The sequence below is a fragment of the Lepidothrix coronata genome, unplaced genomic scaffold (assembly GCF_001604755.1).
Source record: "Lepidothrix coronata isolate B3197 unplaced genomic scaffold, Lepidothrix_coronata-1.0 Scaffold59, whole genome shotgun sequence".
Lineage (NCBI taxonomy): Eukaryota > Metazoa > Chordata > Aves > Passeriformes > Pipridae > Lepidothrix > Lepidothrix coronata.
Window position 1 is genome coordinate 241,427 of NW_016690239.1, and position 13,491 is coordinate 254,917.

The window sequence follows — 13,491 nt, forward strand, 5'->3', positions numbered from 1 at the left end:
TTGACAGGGAAAATAAGTTTAATCGTTGTAATTGTATTGCAGGATAATGCATCCAATGGCTTTTGACTCTGTGCCCACAGCTACCTCGGCCTCAGCTGTACAGAAGGGAGACAGCTGCCCTCGAGACCTGTTTCTTGCCAAAACAGAGAATATTTATTTTGATCCTTGGGTACCCCTTGACATTTGCCTGAAATTAACAGCTCCTTTCTTATGAAATGTTGTCCTGCTGGAGGTGTTTGGGAAAAAAGTGCAAAACATCACCCTTTGTTGTACATTAGCTCTTCACAGGAAATGACTTCAAACTAATTTCCTTTCCTACTTCTTTTGGGTTTGGAGTATGTTTCACTGTGATAGTGATGAATCTGCATAATGGGATCACACAACTATTTTGTTAGTACAAAGTAAGCTGTAGAAAGACAGGCAAACGTGGCAATCCAGCTTAAAAATAATGAAACCCCACACACCATTGCAAAAACTACATACATTATGTTTTCGAGACTCGTACGTAGTGTTTGAGAGGGTCAGTCCTCTTTATCCTTTCACCGCACCCTACAAGTTCATAGCTTAGTTTCCCTGAAATATTTAGAGGTGGTATTAAAAGTGGGCTATTGGCTGTTTTGAGACTGACAACTACATGATCGGTATCCCTTTCTTTTTTGTTTTTTTTGCAGCATAGGTAATCTGTAGTTGTACTTTTGGCATGTATGTTTTGTAGCATAATTGTATCTTGCAGTAAGTTCATAGTTAGAAAAATAGCCCTACCCATAATGGTTTCTAAAATCATAGAGAAATGGTGTACTATTTTAAAAAGCAGATCAATACTTAATTATCTGCCAATACGTGTGTAGTTACTTAAGGTTATTTGCTGTTTAACACTGTCAATGACCTTTATATGATGGGAAATTAAAATTCTGTGCCCTAAGGAGCTTGTGAAAGGTTTCATTAAGAGAAAAAGATGTGTTCATTAGTATGCCTTGTTCCAGTTTGAGGCCGAGAAAATATATGTGCCACTCTATGTACTTAAAACTTTTCTACTTTAAATTCTACTGCCCAAAATCGGGTTTATATTTTCATTTCTCTCTCAAAGTCTGTCTCAAAGTCTGCAGACCTATCTCAATGACAATCTGTCCTCATGGAGGGGTAGAACTGGCAATGCTGACTGTCCACCAGGATGCTGAGCACACCTGGTGCAAGGTGTGTGTGAGCACTGGGGTCCTCACAGGAGCAGCCCACTCTGCTTTTGAACCACCTCCACCATGGACTGCTCTGTGCCCTCTCCCCTCTCCTTCTTCTAAGGGCCTCTACATAAACACACATGATTTCTCTGTATGTGTGTTTAATCTTTGATGTTTAATTCAATTTATGAAATGATTAAAGAAACACAGTGGTTTTAATGAGTGTGTCAGCTTTTTTGTTTTTCTGGATGGATCTGAAGAGAACTGGATAAATTGTGCTTTTACTTTAAACGTTTTCAATGGAAACTTTTTTATTTTCAATGGAAATATAAAGCTCACAGAAACTTTTCAACAAAGTGAGGTATTCTCTTCTAAAGAAGTTTTCAGTTTTTCCTAAAGAGTCCAAAATATTTGCCTTAGAAAGATCAAGAAAGTTGAAATTAATATTCTTTGATTTTGCTGCAAGACTTGCAGGAAGACTCAGGGATTTTTATGAGGAGCTCTGGCATCTTAGCTGCATAATTTTTTGTGTAAATGAAGCTCTTGTTAAATGTTAAGTAAGGTTAAATCACTCTCTGCAGAGATTGCTAAGTAGTTTGACTTAAGTTTGGGCTTTCCTCTTGATTACCTGATTTACTTGTGAATTCATCATTTCAGTACTTCCCCAGTTGCCATAGATCTTAAACAATTTATTGAAATAAGCTAAAATTCCCAAATTAAAAAAAAAAAAAAAAAACACCAAAACCAAAACAAGCCTGCAGAAGTATGGAAGAGTAGCAAGAAAAGAAAAGGTTCTGACCGGGTAGGTAAAAACAGAAATTTCATACTGTATTCTTCAGAGTGTGTCCTGCTTGCACATCATTCTTCAAGTTAATCAGTGCTACATAAATACCAAGAAAAAGTAGCCTCCACACTTCTTAAAAAAAAAAAAAATTCATTAATTAATTTCATTAATATATTACATTTCACTGCTGTCTCTTCACTGTTCTCTAGCTTTTACCCACCCACAAGCCTGATAGAGGGGCCTCAGACTCCAAAGTACAGCTGGAATGATGACTGAATCATTTCATGTAGAATTCATCTTCATGCTGGCCTGGTTCCTTGGTACTTACACCACCTAAGCACATTTTTAATCCAAGTATCTCCCAAATGTTGTAGTATGAGACTTGGAAAAATGCCATTTTTTGATCTCTCTGAAACCCTCCACAGATTATATGCTTCCCAAAGGAGGAGTTTTGTTATTTAGTTCTTGGTAATGACTCCTGGCCAACAGGAAAAAACAACTTAGGTTATATTCATACGGACAGGTTGAAAATTTGATTAGATATTGGAAAATATCATATCCAAAATGTTCAGTTTCCATAATGCAGCAGTCTCCCCACAACACCAGGAAAGAAGAGATGCAAGTCGAGTCTTTTATATAGAAAATACCTGGCAAATATACAAGCCTGCTGAAACCTCCCTTGAGAGGCTAAACAAATTTAAACTTGTAATTCTCTTACAGCCTTAAAGAAGGCATTTTCTCCCCTAAATACCATGTTGAAATTCTACTTTTAGCAAATATAAGAAATATAAGTTACATTTTCAAAACTGAAAGAGAAATCTCTGTGAATAAATAAATCTCAAGAAGTATAGCTACAGGGCTAAAAACACAGGCATTTCACCACTTAAAAAATTCAGAAATACAGTGTTTGAGCTTAATAAACACAAAATCACCTGCAAGCCAGATTAGTAAAAGGGTATGCTCTCCTGCCAAACTTCAGGGAAAGCTCATATTTTCAAGAGTTCGTAAGTCCATTTTAAAATGTTAACAACTGTTTTCCAGATTTCTCTTTGGTATACAAGACACAACCCAGAAATCCTTCCTTTTCATCAAGTATGGTTCAAGTATGTTAAGGGGAAAAAACCCCAACTTTAAATATATTTACAGAGGGTTCTTTAATAACACTGAAGTTCTACCACTGAGAACCATTGTAAGATACAGAATGCAAATAGTTATTTTTATTTGTACAAACTGAATAAACAATGTTAATTATATAAGCACCTAGTTTTGCATACTACTTTTCAGCAGTAGATTTTTATGAAGTCAGATGTCATACTCCATGTTAATTAAAAGAGCATCTAGTTCTCTGTAGTGCTTTTTACCAGCAGTTGACAACAAGTCAGGTTTGAGTCCCCTGATCTACAATCAAAGAAATGAAGAAACAAGTTGAGTGACATATAAGCTGATCTACGAAACCGGCAACAAACTTCGGAAAATCACTGAGGGATCTTTAGTCCTAACTGGATCTGCTCACTAGAAAGCAAGTTACATGTGCAGCAAATAGCATAATTCACTCTCTTCACACTCAAACTGTGTATTACAAAGGTCTGTAACACAGACTGCTCACTTAAACAGGTCCAGTCATGGGCACAGCCATGGTTTGCTCTGCCAGTGATCAGTAGCCCTACAGGGCTCCAGGGAGGGTTTCATTGCCCTGCCAGGGGAACCAAGAGTCTGTCATCCATGAGCTTTGGACATGCCATGCTGGTATTTTTCTTTAACAGTAACAGGAGATAATTATTATACTGTTGAGGTATTCTAAGAAACAGGTTTCAGATGGAAATTTTGCAATTGACCTAAAAACCTAGATATCTAGATACTAAACCTACAGTATTCAGTGGTACAGAAATTCATTTCCCACTCATCCCTCTGCAAAACAAAGCAGGGAACAAAATCAACCAGTATTGTGCTTCCCCTGAACACCTCTAATGCTAATGGCTTTGTAAAACTCTCTTGTACAGTATCTATTGAGTATAAGCATCGTGCACTTCCTACAGCAACGTGTCATGTGTGAAATTGTTTTTTGTTGCATTTTGTACTTCTTAGCCTATGAAAAGAAATATTAAAAAAAAAGAATTAAGTTCCTAAAAAAAAAAAAAATGAAGTAGAGGTGTGATTCCTTGCTGCAATATAAAGCTGAATCTTCAGTCTTCAATCACCTCTGTGAGTTTATTCATATCCCAGCCTAGGCACGCCTGGGACAGTAATGAAGGAACATCTGTCTATGTAGAGCATGCAATTATTACCCATTACAAAGACACCACTGGAACAGAGATATAATTAATTACAGTAAATTTAGCACCATGAATTGAAGGACTTGACTCTCATTAGCAAACAGGGGAGGGAAGCTCAGCAGTCAGATAACATCTTTTATAGACAGGAATCATATAAATGGCTATTTCACACTTATTTAATCTTCAAAAGCACTACTAGGGGAAAAAAATTTTGTTCCTGAAAAGTAGACAAGCTATTTGAAGACATCCAGACACTCCCATACAGAGTTCATGTTTAAGAGAGCCCTGAGCAGCCAGCACATCCTGTGATCCAAGCTGGCAGACCTGCTGGGACAGGATGGAGCCCTAAGATGCACAGCAGCGCTTCCAAGTTGTACACCACACCCCTTTGGATGTGTGTCAAGGTAAGGCTGTGCCAGTCCATGCTCTGCACCACGACCCCCTTGCACACAAAAGGCTCTCTGGGGTGAAAGACACCACCAGGATTTTTTTCATAGTCTAAGAAATATAAATTGTAACAAAAGGCAATTTCACACATGGCACGTTGCTGTATGAAGTGCATAATGCTTATACTCAGGAAAAGGATGCAGGACCACACAGGCACTCTTCCTAGGGTTTAAATCTTCAGTAAAGTTCTGAAGTAAAAATCAGCATGGGATTATTGGCATATTGATATTCTCTGGAGATAACAGCAGCCACCAGAGTGGGTATGTTCTTGTGAAGATTCCTGAAAACGAGACTACCATATTTGGGGCCAAAGCATTATAACTTTCCCTTTATTTTCCAACTATGCAGCAGGACTAAGCAGAAAACAATTTACTGGGAAAACAGCAATGGCTTTGAGATGGAAGTGTAAAAAACAAAATTCCAGCCCACTCTACCATAACTAAAAACCCAACCATTCAAAATTTCATCTGTGAAAAGATCTAAGAATTTATGTATGGACTGACCATCAACTGCTCCAGCTAGGCTGGAGGCTAAATGTTGAATTTTCTACACTGAGAACACAGCTAGAAAATATCATAAACGCAGTCTTTACCCAGGACTGTCTCTGAACAACAGGCTGTATCAGAGAATGTAGAGCAGGAAATACTTCCACAGATGAAAAGGTCTGTTACATTCCTTAAAATATTGGATTCTCGTGCTGGAACCTTTTTCCTCTAATAAGGTACAGGTGAAGAGAACAGCACAACCATGAGGAAGGTCCCCTGCACTCTCTCTGCAACACTATTGTCAGGGAAGAACTGACAAATGTGTAACTGCTGAGCCTTTGATCCAAGACTGAGTATTTGATGCTGAGGATTCTGGCAATGTCTGGAGCAAGCAGCAGTACTCTTTTGTATAGCCACTTATTTCATAGCCTGCAGGTGTGAAAACTTTAGCTTAAATCTTAATGGTAACATATAATAAAAACAACTAGTGACTTTATCAACATGCAAGATACTTTTAAAAGTTATTTTGAACATCTTCTTTATCTTCACAGATAGCTATATTTCTATTTTGCTTGTGAAAGAATATAATTTAGGTGCAAAATGTTTCACTTAATTCCTCTCTGATACTACAAACTTTTTCTTACTTAAATATGTAAAGTAAATTGATTATAAGCACCATCAGTTGCAGAATTATGTAATGTAATCATTAGTTACTCAAAACACACCAACATTTCTCCAAATTATTGTAAGTCATGTAAGGGTCTAAGTTAGCGGCTAACTCTGTGTGGAACTGAAACTTGGGCACCAGGGATTTTGTCACATTCTAAGTGTTTGTTAAAAATGACAGAAGGAAGCAAGACATGGAAAAAAAAGATGTAAATTCAGAAAACTAAAATCTAAATCCAGCACTTGGTATTAGTCCCCCAAGATTAAACCCATTGTTTCATTTGGCAATTTTCCCAGGATATAAGTTAAAAGTCAGTGTAAGTGTTCACAAATGAAGCACACATTTTGTTATGCTTCTGTGTCAGAGTCTCATCTTTTACCCCAGACAGTGCCAGGCTGTGCATACTAAATTGTTTTGGCTTTAGAGATGACATTGTCTTCCTCATCTTTCAGCCACATCTTTTCAGCCACAACTTCTCCTTGCCCAACTAGAAGAACCACCAGCAATACCAATTGCTGGCCCGGCAAGTGCATTGTCCAGATCAAAATGTCTGAAAAATTAGTGTTAGTGATTAAAGGGAAACAGGTCTCCCACGGCAGCATCCACAGAACTGGCTTCTATGTTTTTCTATCATCAAAGTGCTAAACAGTGATCAGTGTCTGACTCCACAACTGTTTTCTTGGACATTTTATAATTCCGATATCATTCCCCCAAGAACCTGTCACAGGGGGTCATGTAAATGAGAAGGTGTATTTAAAAGCCTGTTTTTTTATGAAGCACTCAAAATCATGTTCTGTGCCCCACAGTTACACTCAAACACTTCCAGGACAAGTAAAACGTATGTAGCAAAGTCAAACTGGGTATACACAATCACTCATACTTTTCTTTAAGCAAGGCCACCTCAGAGAAGCAAGGATAATAGTCTAGGAAATGCTGAAGAGACTTTTTTCCAGCCAACATGCACAAATTTACAGTTACTTTGTTCCCAGGAGCTAATTTTCCTGTACCACATAATGAAAATTGTTGCTTAATTTGGCCTGAATTTTGGCATACATCTAACACTGCTTTCCTAATGTCACTGTTCATCTTAGACTATTATAAAACATCACTTCTATCTTGTTTCCTCCACTAATTACATTAATATATTCTTCATAGCAGTTTCCTACAACAATTCAGGACTACCACTGTGCTAAACCAGAATGACAATCCAGTACAATCTTTCCCAGTCTGAATTTATTTCTGCAGGATTTCACCAGCAGTTGCAGCCTTTGCAAATCTTATCTAACACTATCTCATCTCAATAATGTTCTAAAATCAGATTCATGCACATGTAATTTATATTTTTTCCTTGGCTTTCCTGCAATTTCCATCCCATAGCAAAGATAGCATTTGTACTTCTGACAGCTCTCAGAGTTTGTACCTTATTTAAAAGTCATGTATTTGCAGATGGATAAAAAGAATCTCTGCATTTTAATTACAGTATTTGCAATGTCCTTTCTGGCAATGGCAACAGCCAGTTTCATCTAATGATACTTTCCCATAAAGACATGACATTTTTACATCCATAGACCAACCTCTATTTATTTAATTTCTGATAGTACCTCTTGCACACATCCTTTTAATGTCCAGTTTTCACCCTACTGCTGTCGAAGGTCTGTATTAATGCAATTTGTTGAAATCTACTTTAGACAATCTGGGTTTGCTCTTACCATTGCTGGTGAATCCCAACAATTTCGTCTAGCACCAGTCCCAGATTTTCTCCAGTTACAGTCATTTTGCCACTTCATATTATCCTGCTTGTTTTAAGGGACCCACCTTGAGTTTAAATCTCTAATTGACTGGAAAAGCTCTTCCAACCTTCAGGAGCTCTGTATTGACCTAAATGGTTCACCTAGTCAGCCAACTAATCCCAAGGAAGTCTCAAGGTAAGTATGGATGGATGGGAGCCCAGGGAGACAGGAAAGACAGTTGGCTGGAGAAAGAGCTCCTGGTTGTAGGCAGTCTGAGCTCTCAAGTGTCCTAGCTTTTCATGTGCATTGAAGAATTCCAGCTGCTGATACCGTCAATAGGCCAGAAAAAGGAGCAACTGCAAGAGAGGGAAGAAGGGGAAAGGACTGTGTGGGACCTCCTGACTTGAACCCACACTTCTGGAGTGTAAATTTTTTCCTCCCTTTCCCCTGCTATACTTCACCCATAAAAAATTTGATAACTATGATTTCATGCAGGCGAAGTGAATTTCACTTTTAAGGCTTGAAAGTTGTTTTATTTTCAAACCCTAAGGTTTTACAGTGAAGGAGTGGAAACGAGCTCTCAGAGATTGTAGGTGTGATTTTACATGTGTGGGGTTTTTGGGCACTCAGGTTCAGAAGCTGGCTTTTTAATACTGCTGAATGAACTCCAAACTGAGGATTGCAAGCTATCAGGTGAATGCCATAAAATGAAATGCAATCTCTGCAGGAGGTAGTTTGTCTTTTAAATTTTACATCTACCAGTCGTAATAACATCCTTGTAAACCCAAAAAAATTTCAATGTTCATGTTATTTTGTCTTTAAATACAAAAACATTAATTAAAACCCTATTCTAAAACCTTTAGTTTATTTATTCATGTCTTGCAGAATAAGCTATGAATCCTCAGCATGTGTAATGACTATAAAAGAGAAACTGTAATTTCCTATGTAGTTAAATTTTTTCCTGAGTACTTATTGCTTATCTAATGTAGTTCCATAATCTAATTATTACATTTCCAAAAGAATGTGTTGTTTCAATGACTGAGCTCTTGATTAGATATTTCGCTTGTAAAACAATTCAGAACTTTCTGTTCTAATTTTTTTCCTACAATGTAAGACTGCATAGATTGCACATCTAGTTGGACATATTCATGTTTTAGCAGATTTCAGTTTTTTCTTCAAAAAGCATTGATCCTTGTTATTATTATTTTAAATAATAATAACATGTTAAATAATAATAATATGTTAATATTTTGTAGGCAACTTTACAGCTGATTTAGACGGGTCTGTAAAAAGAACTGTAGCCCTTCATGACAGCATTATGCTTTGGGGACCCTGTGGGAGGCTGGGAAACAAGACCATGGGCTACTGGGACCACAAGTCTGCTCAGACAGACCTTGCTCCCAATTGGGCCAGAGCGCTGCAAAGGCTGCAAATGGTTCTTGGACACAGGAAGCCTATGGGCAGCATAAGAAGAGCCTGGGTTTGTTAGCTACGGTACGATCCAAAGACAGGCAGGAGAGATGAATGTGTGGTGGTCATTGATCCCTCACTGTGGAATTGGCTTGCATGCTCCAACATGGGCTTTGGTTTCCCGTCTTGCAAAAAACACAGTGAATGGCAAGACAAAGAGGACTGGTCAAGCCATACATCCACAGCTCACACTGGTAAGAGACTTACCAGTCTGGATGCAGGAACTTGTTTCAAGTCTGATTATTTAGATGTTGCCTAAGGACTACAGAGCCCTGCTGTTTCTTCCAAATTCCTCATTTTCCCTTGCATAAAAAAAGTTCAGTCCTTGAAAATATGTGGTGGAGCCTTCCACCCCAAGCCCTCCTTGCTGCAGCTCCCAAGGGATGGCCACTGCTCTCTGGCTTACTGATTCTTTATCTAGAGGGAAGCAGTTCTGAAAACACTGCTTAATAAAAACATGACATCTATCATACATAGTAAAAATGAAATAAAGGGACATCAGAGAGAAAACATAAACACTACCACAGACCTCCTGCCACTGTAAAATAATTTATGGGGTTGGAGCTAGACTGGCATACTGTGCCTTTTAATGTTCCAAACTGGCTTACCAGCACCTATACTTTCCTCAGCTGTTTGCACAACAGTCCCAGCTCTAGTTTCAGTTCAATAAGTTACTTTATTTGGGCCCTGCTCTTAAGAAAGTCTCAGATGTGGTCAACTCTCCCTCACTGAATGGAAAATTGTGTTCAGGTATATCAGAATAGCCATCATTAAGCTCACTTTAATCATTGTGGCTTTTTACAGAATAGTCCCAAAAGAAAGAGTTTAACTGTTACCACCTCATTTTTTCCTTTTTGAAATGCCTCTCACAAACCACTGCACAACAAAAATCCATTTTACACAAATAAGCCCAAACAGAGCAAATAAAAATAGGCTATGTACAACATTTAACATAAACCCCAATACTCATCTACCTCTAAATCTGTAACTTTGTCAAGTCATATGTGAAACTACAAAACTTTCCATCTTTTCTCCTACAGGTGTTACATAATATTACACTTTTCAGTGAGGCCCACATTTTTCTTGCCTTATGAGATTTTTTTACTGTTTTTATGGCTCTCCCATTCACATTTTTTTTTTTAAGAATGCTAATAATAGGTCCCTTAGAAAGTCAAGTCTATAGGAAAAAACCTGAATGGAAAGAGCAAAAAGAGGGTTTCCATTACTGTAAAAGCCTTTTCTGAGGAACAGCTCTGAGTCCAAATGAGAAAAACTCAGGCAATAAGTAGAGGAGTCAGTTTGCATACACTAAGTCCCTAAGAAGATACAGCTAGATGTGGTGCCAAAGAAATGTCTATTATCTTCTTTTACACACGGAAAAGTTTATGACAAAGAATGAAAGGGAGAAAAGTGATACAGAAAGAAGGTGCTGGTGGCAGACTGGGCCCCCAGAACAAGAATACTGGTGTTGCAGTCAGAGATTCACAGCAGGATAACCATAGAGTATATCAAATATTTATGCTGAAGAATTTCTTCTCTGCTGTTTTTTGACACCATCATTGCCATAGACTTTTTGTTCCCACATGGACACAAAATCCATCAAAGGATGTGAGAGCAAAAGGTCAACTGAAAGCACTCCTACACTTGAGTGATAAGTGGTTTACGCTAAGACACAACTGAAAGGTGGTTCTCATATATAACATAATATTGGGCTGTTATGAACATAAATCTGATGGATACACAATGAAATGCTCATTACAAAATCTGCATCACATGAATGAACTGCTTTTACTTGAATGCTCTTTCCTAGCTGTGCATGTCTATTTGTCTATTAAAACGAAGGGTGTGGCTGCCCTGAGAAGCTGCACTGCAAAAGGAGTTGCAGTGTGCATAAAACCCGTTGCTGTATCATTGCACATTTTTCCAGCACCAACGAGAGAACACTTGAACAAGAGTCTGAAAAGAATTTTGTTCCATTATGAATTCATAAACTTTGAAGCTCAATTGATTCTTTATTCACTTAAATCCATTGCAAAAATAGGGCTGAATCCAGTGTACTTTGGACAGAGGGGGAAATGCATTGGCAACACATCATCTCAGAGAGTGTTTGCTGTGCCAGAAGAGCCTGAGCTGATGGGCAGAGCCACACTACGTAAAGTATATGGGGAGAGGGAAATATTTTAATGAAGTCACAGAAGTTATGTTTGGCAATCTGGATCCAAATCATAAAGTAACCAGCTTTTCAGTAAAATTCTCTTGTAATTAAAATCCCCTAGGTTCAAAAGGAAAAAAGAATGTCTTCCTGCATTCTTAGTGAAAGCCAGGATATTGGAGTGTCATTACCTGAAAATAAGTAGGCTGAAATTTTGAAAGCCTCTGGTGATAAATATAAAAGTCAGCTTGCAGTGAGCCAAGACCAGACTTCTTGTTGATAATACAGCTAAACAAAGTAATACTTATTTGATTAAGTGTTGCCTGGAATTTTTTCTGTTTGCATCTCTCGAGTCACATAAAAATACATTGTAAGTTAAAAATCAGAATAATTAAAGTAATGGCCATAAAAGTTGCTACTTCTTTTGCCAGGCCATTTGGAGTGTTTTGCAGTAAAATAAACAGACGTTGAAAATATAAACACACCAATATGAAAACAGCCTCTTAACATTTGAAAAAAGAGCCATTTGAGAAAAACACAAAAAATAAAATAAACCATCAGAAAGATGAAAAAAAAAGGATAGAAGCTAAAACCATAAATTATGGACCAAATGTGACATAGCTAAACCATCTCTGGTGCAGAATGTGAGGACAGCCACAAATGCCCAGTAAGATGTTGTCTTTTGACAATGTATAGGAGAAGGGTAAAGAAAACACTTACCCATGCCATCCAGTGCTAAAACTCATGAGAAAGAAACCCCTTGAACAACTCCTTGTCATTGTAAAAAGAAGGAAATCAGAAAAGATGAACATTTTCTCCCTTGCAAAGCAAACACTGGCTTCCACTCTGCCCCCAGCCCACTGCCCTGCTCTCCAGCAATGTGTCACTGCCACAGCACATGGAGAAGCAATCTTCACAGGACGAACTATATCCTAATCTCCAAAGGAAAGAGATACCTCGAGAAGGGTCACTACCTGGAGGGGAATTTTGTGTACCTTAACCCCGCTCTACTCTCTTCCTTTCCCTGCCTTGACCTGCTGCAAAGCTGGAAGAGGGATAGTCTGATCCAGAAAATGTCTGTTAAGAATTCAAGACTAGAAGGGATTGGGAGCAGGTGGCAACAGATCACAGCACTCTTGACACAGAGCACATCTCCACAGCTCCTAAGCTGGGGCCCCTAAGACAAGGGTGAGCTACCAACCTGCTTAGCATTGTAAAAAGCCTGCAGAAAACCTCCTCTGACAGGGACCTCCCATCATTGTGGATCTGCCACCAGCCATGCCAGTGGACAGGACTAACCTCTGAACACTCCAGAAACTGCTTGAAATTTCCAGCTTCAGATACTGAACTTAAGAACAGAAAGAAAATGCAAAAACAAATCCAACCCAAATATGTACTTACATAGTTCTTTGCTTTTTCCTCTATAAATTTAAGTCTTCAAAATTAACCACAGAAAGTTCCTGTCCAAGAATAAGCCCTGAGTAATTCCATGACACTAAACACTCTCATGAGCATCACTCATTCACCTTTCTTTAAAAGAGAAACAAGCCTTATTTATCTCTTCAGTAGTTCTGTGCGGCCTGAGGATCTCGCCTCCTGAAATATTTAAGCACTTGCTTAACTTCAATCATTTAAACTCAGGCCAGGCCCAGAGCAGTAACACGAAAATGAGTGGGGAGAGTGAAATGTAACATTTTGTGCAACAGATAAAAACAATGTATTGTTTTGGTACAAACTCTGATAAAGAACAAATTTTTAAAAGGAAATACCAATATTCTGAAATTAAATTAGATCCAGATCTGAGCTTGATTCTGTGTTCTGATACACATAGAGAACTCTAATGAAGCGAATAAATGTCATTAATCTGAGTGTAACACTGAAATTAGAAGACTGTGTGAAGATCAATTAACTGCCTCAGAAGAGAAATTGAGCTTGGCAATGTAAGGATTGACTAAACACAAGCATGAAGTTATCCTCATCACTGGTAGCACCAAAGCACAATAGAGTCTTGAAAGACACATCTGAGCTATGGATAGAAAAACCTGATCAATGGTGTTTTTATAGAAGCTGTTCAAACTTTCATTAGGAGGAACTTTCACAGGAGGAACACTGGGTACTGAGCATACTGAGGCCTAGACTGAGTGCAGAGTTTCTGGCTTCAGAAATTTAACTCTTCATAAAATGCTAACAGCACTTTTCACTGGCAAGTACCTGAATGAAACCTTGAGTAGCTTGAGAATACTCAGGCTGGAGTGCAGTGTCAGAGACATCACTGTACTTTTAAAAAGTCCTGATAGCCTGGGCACAC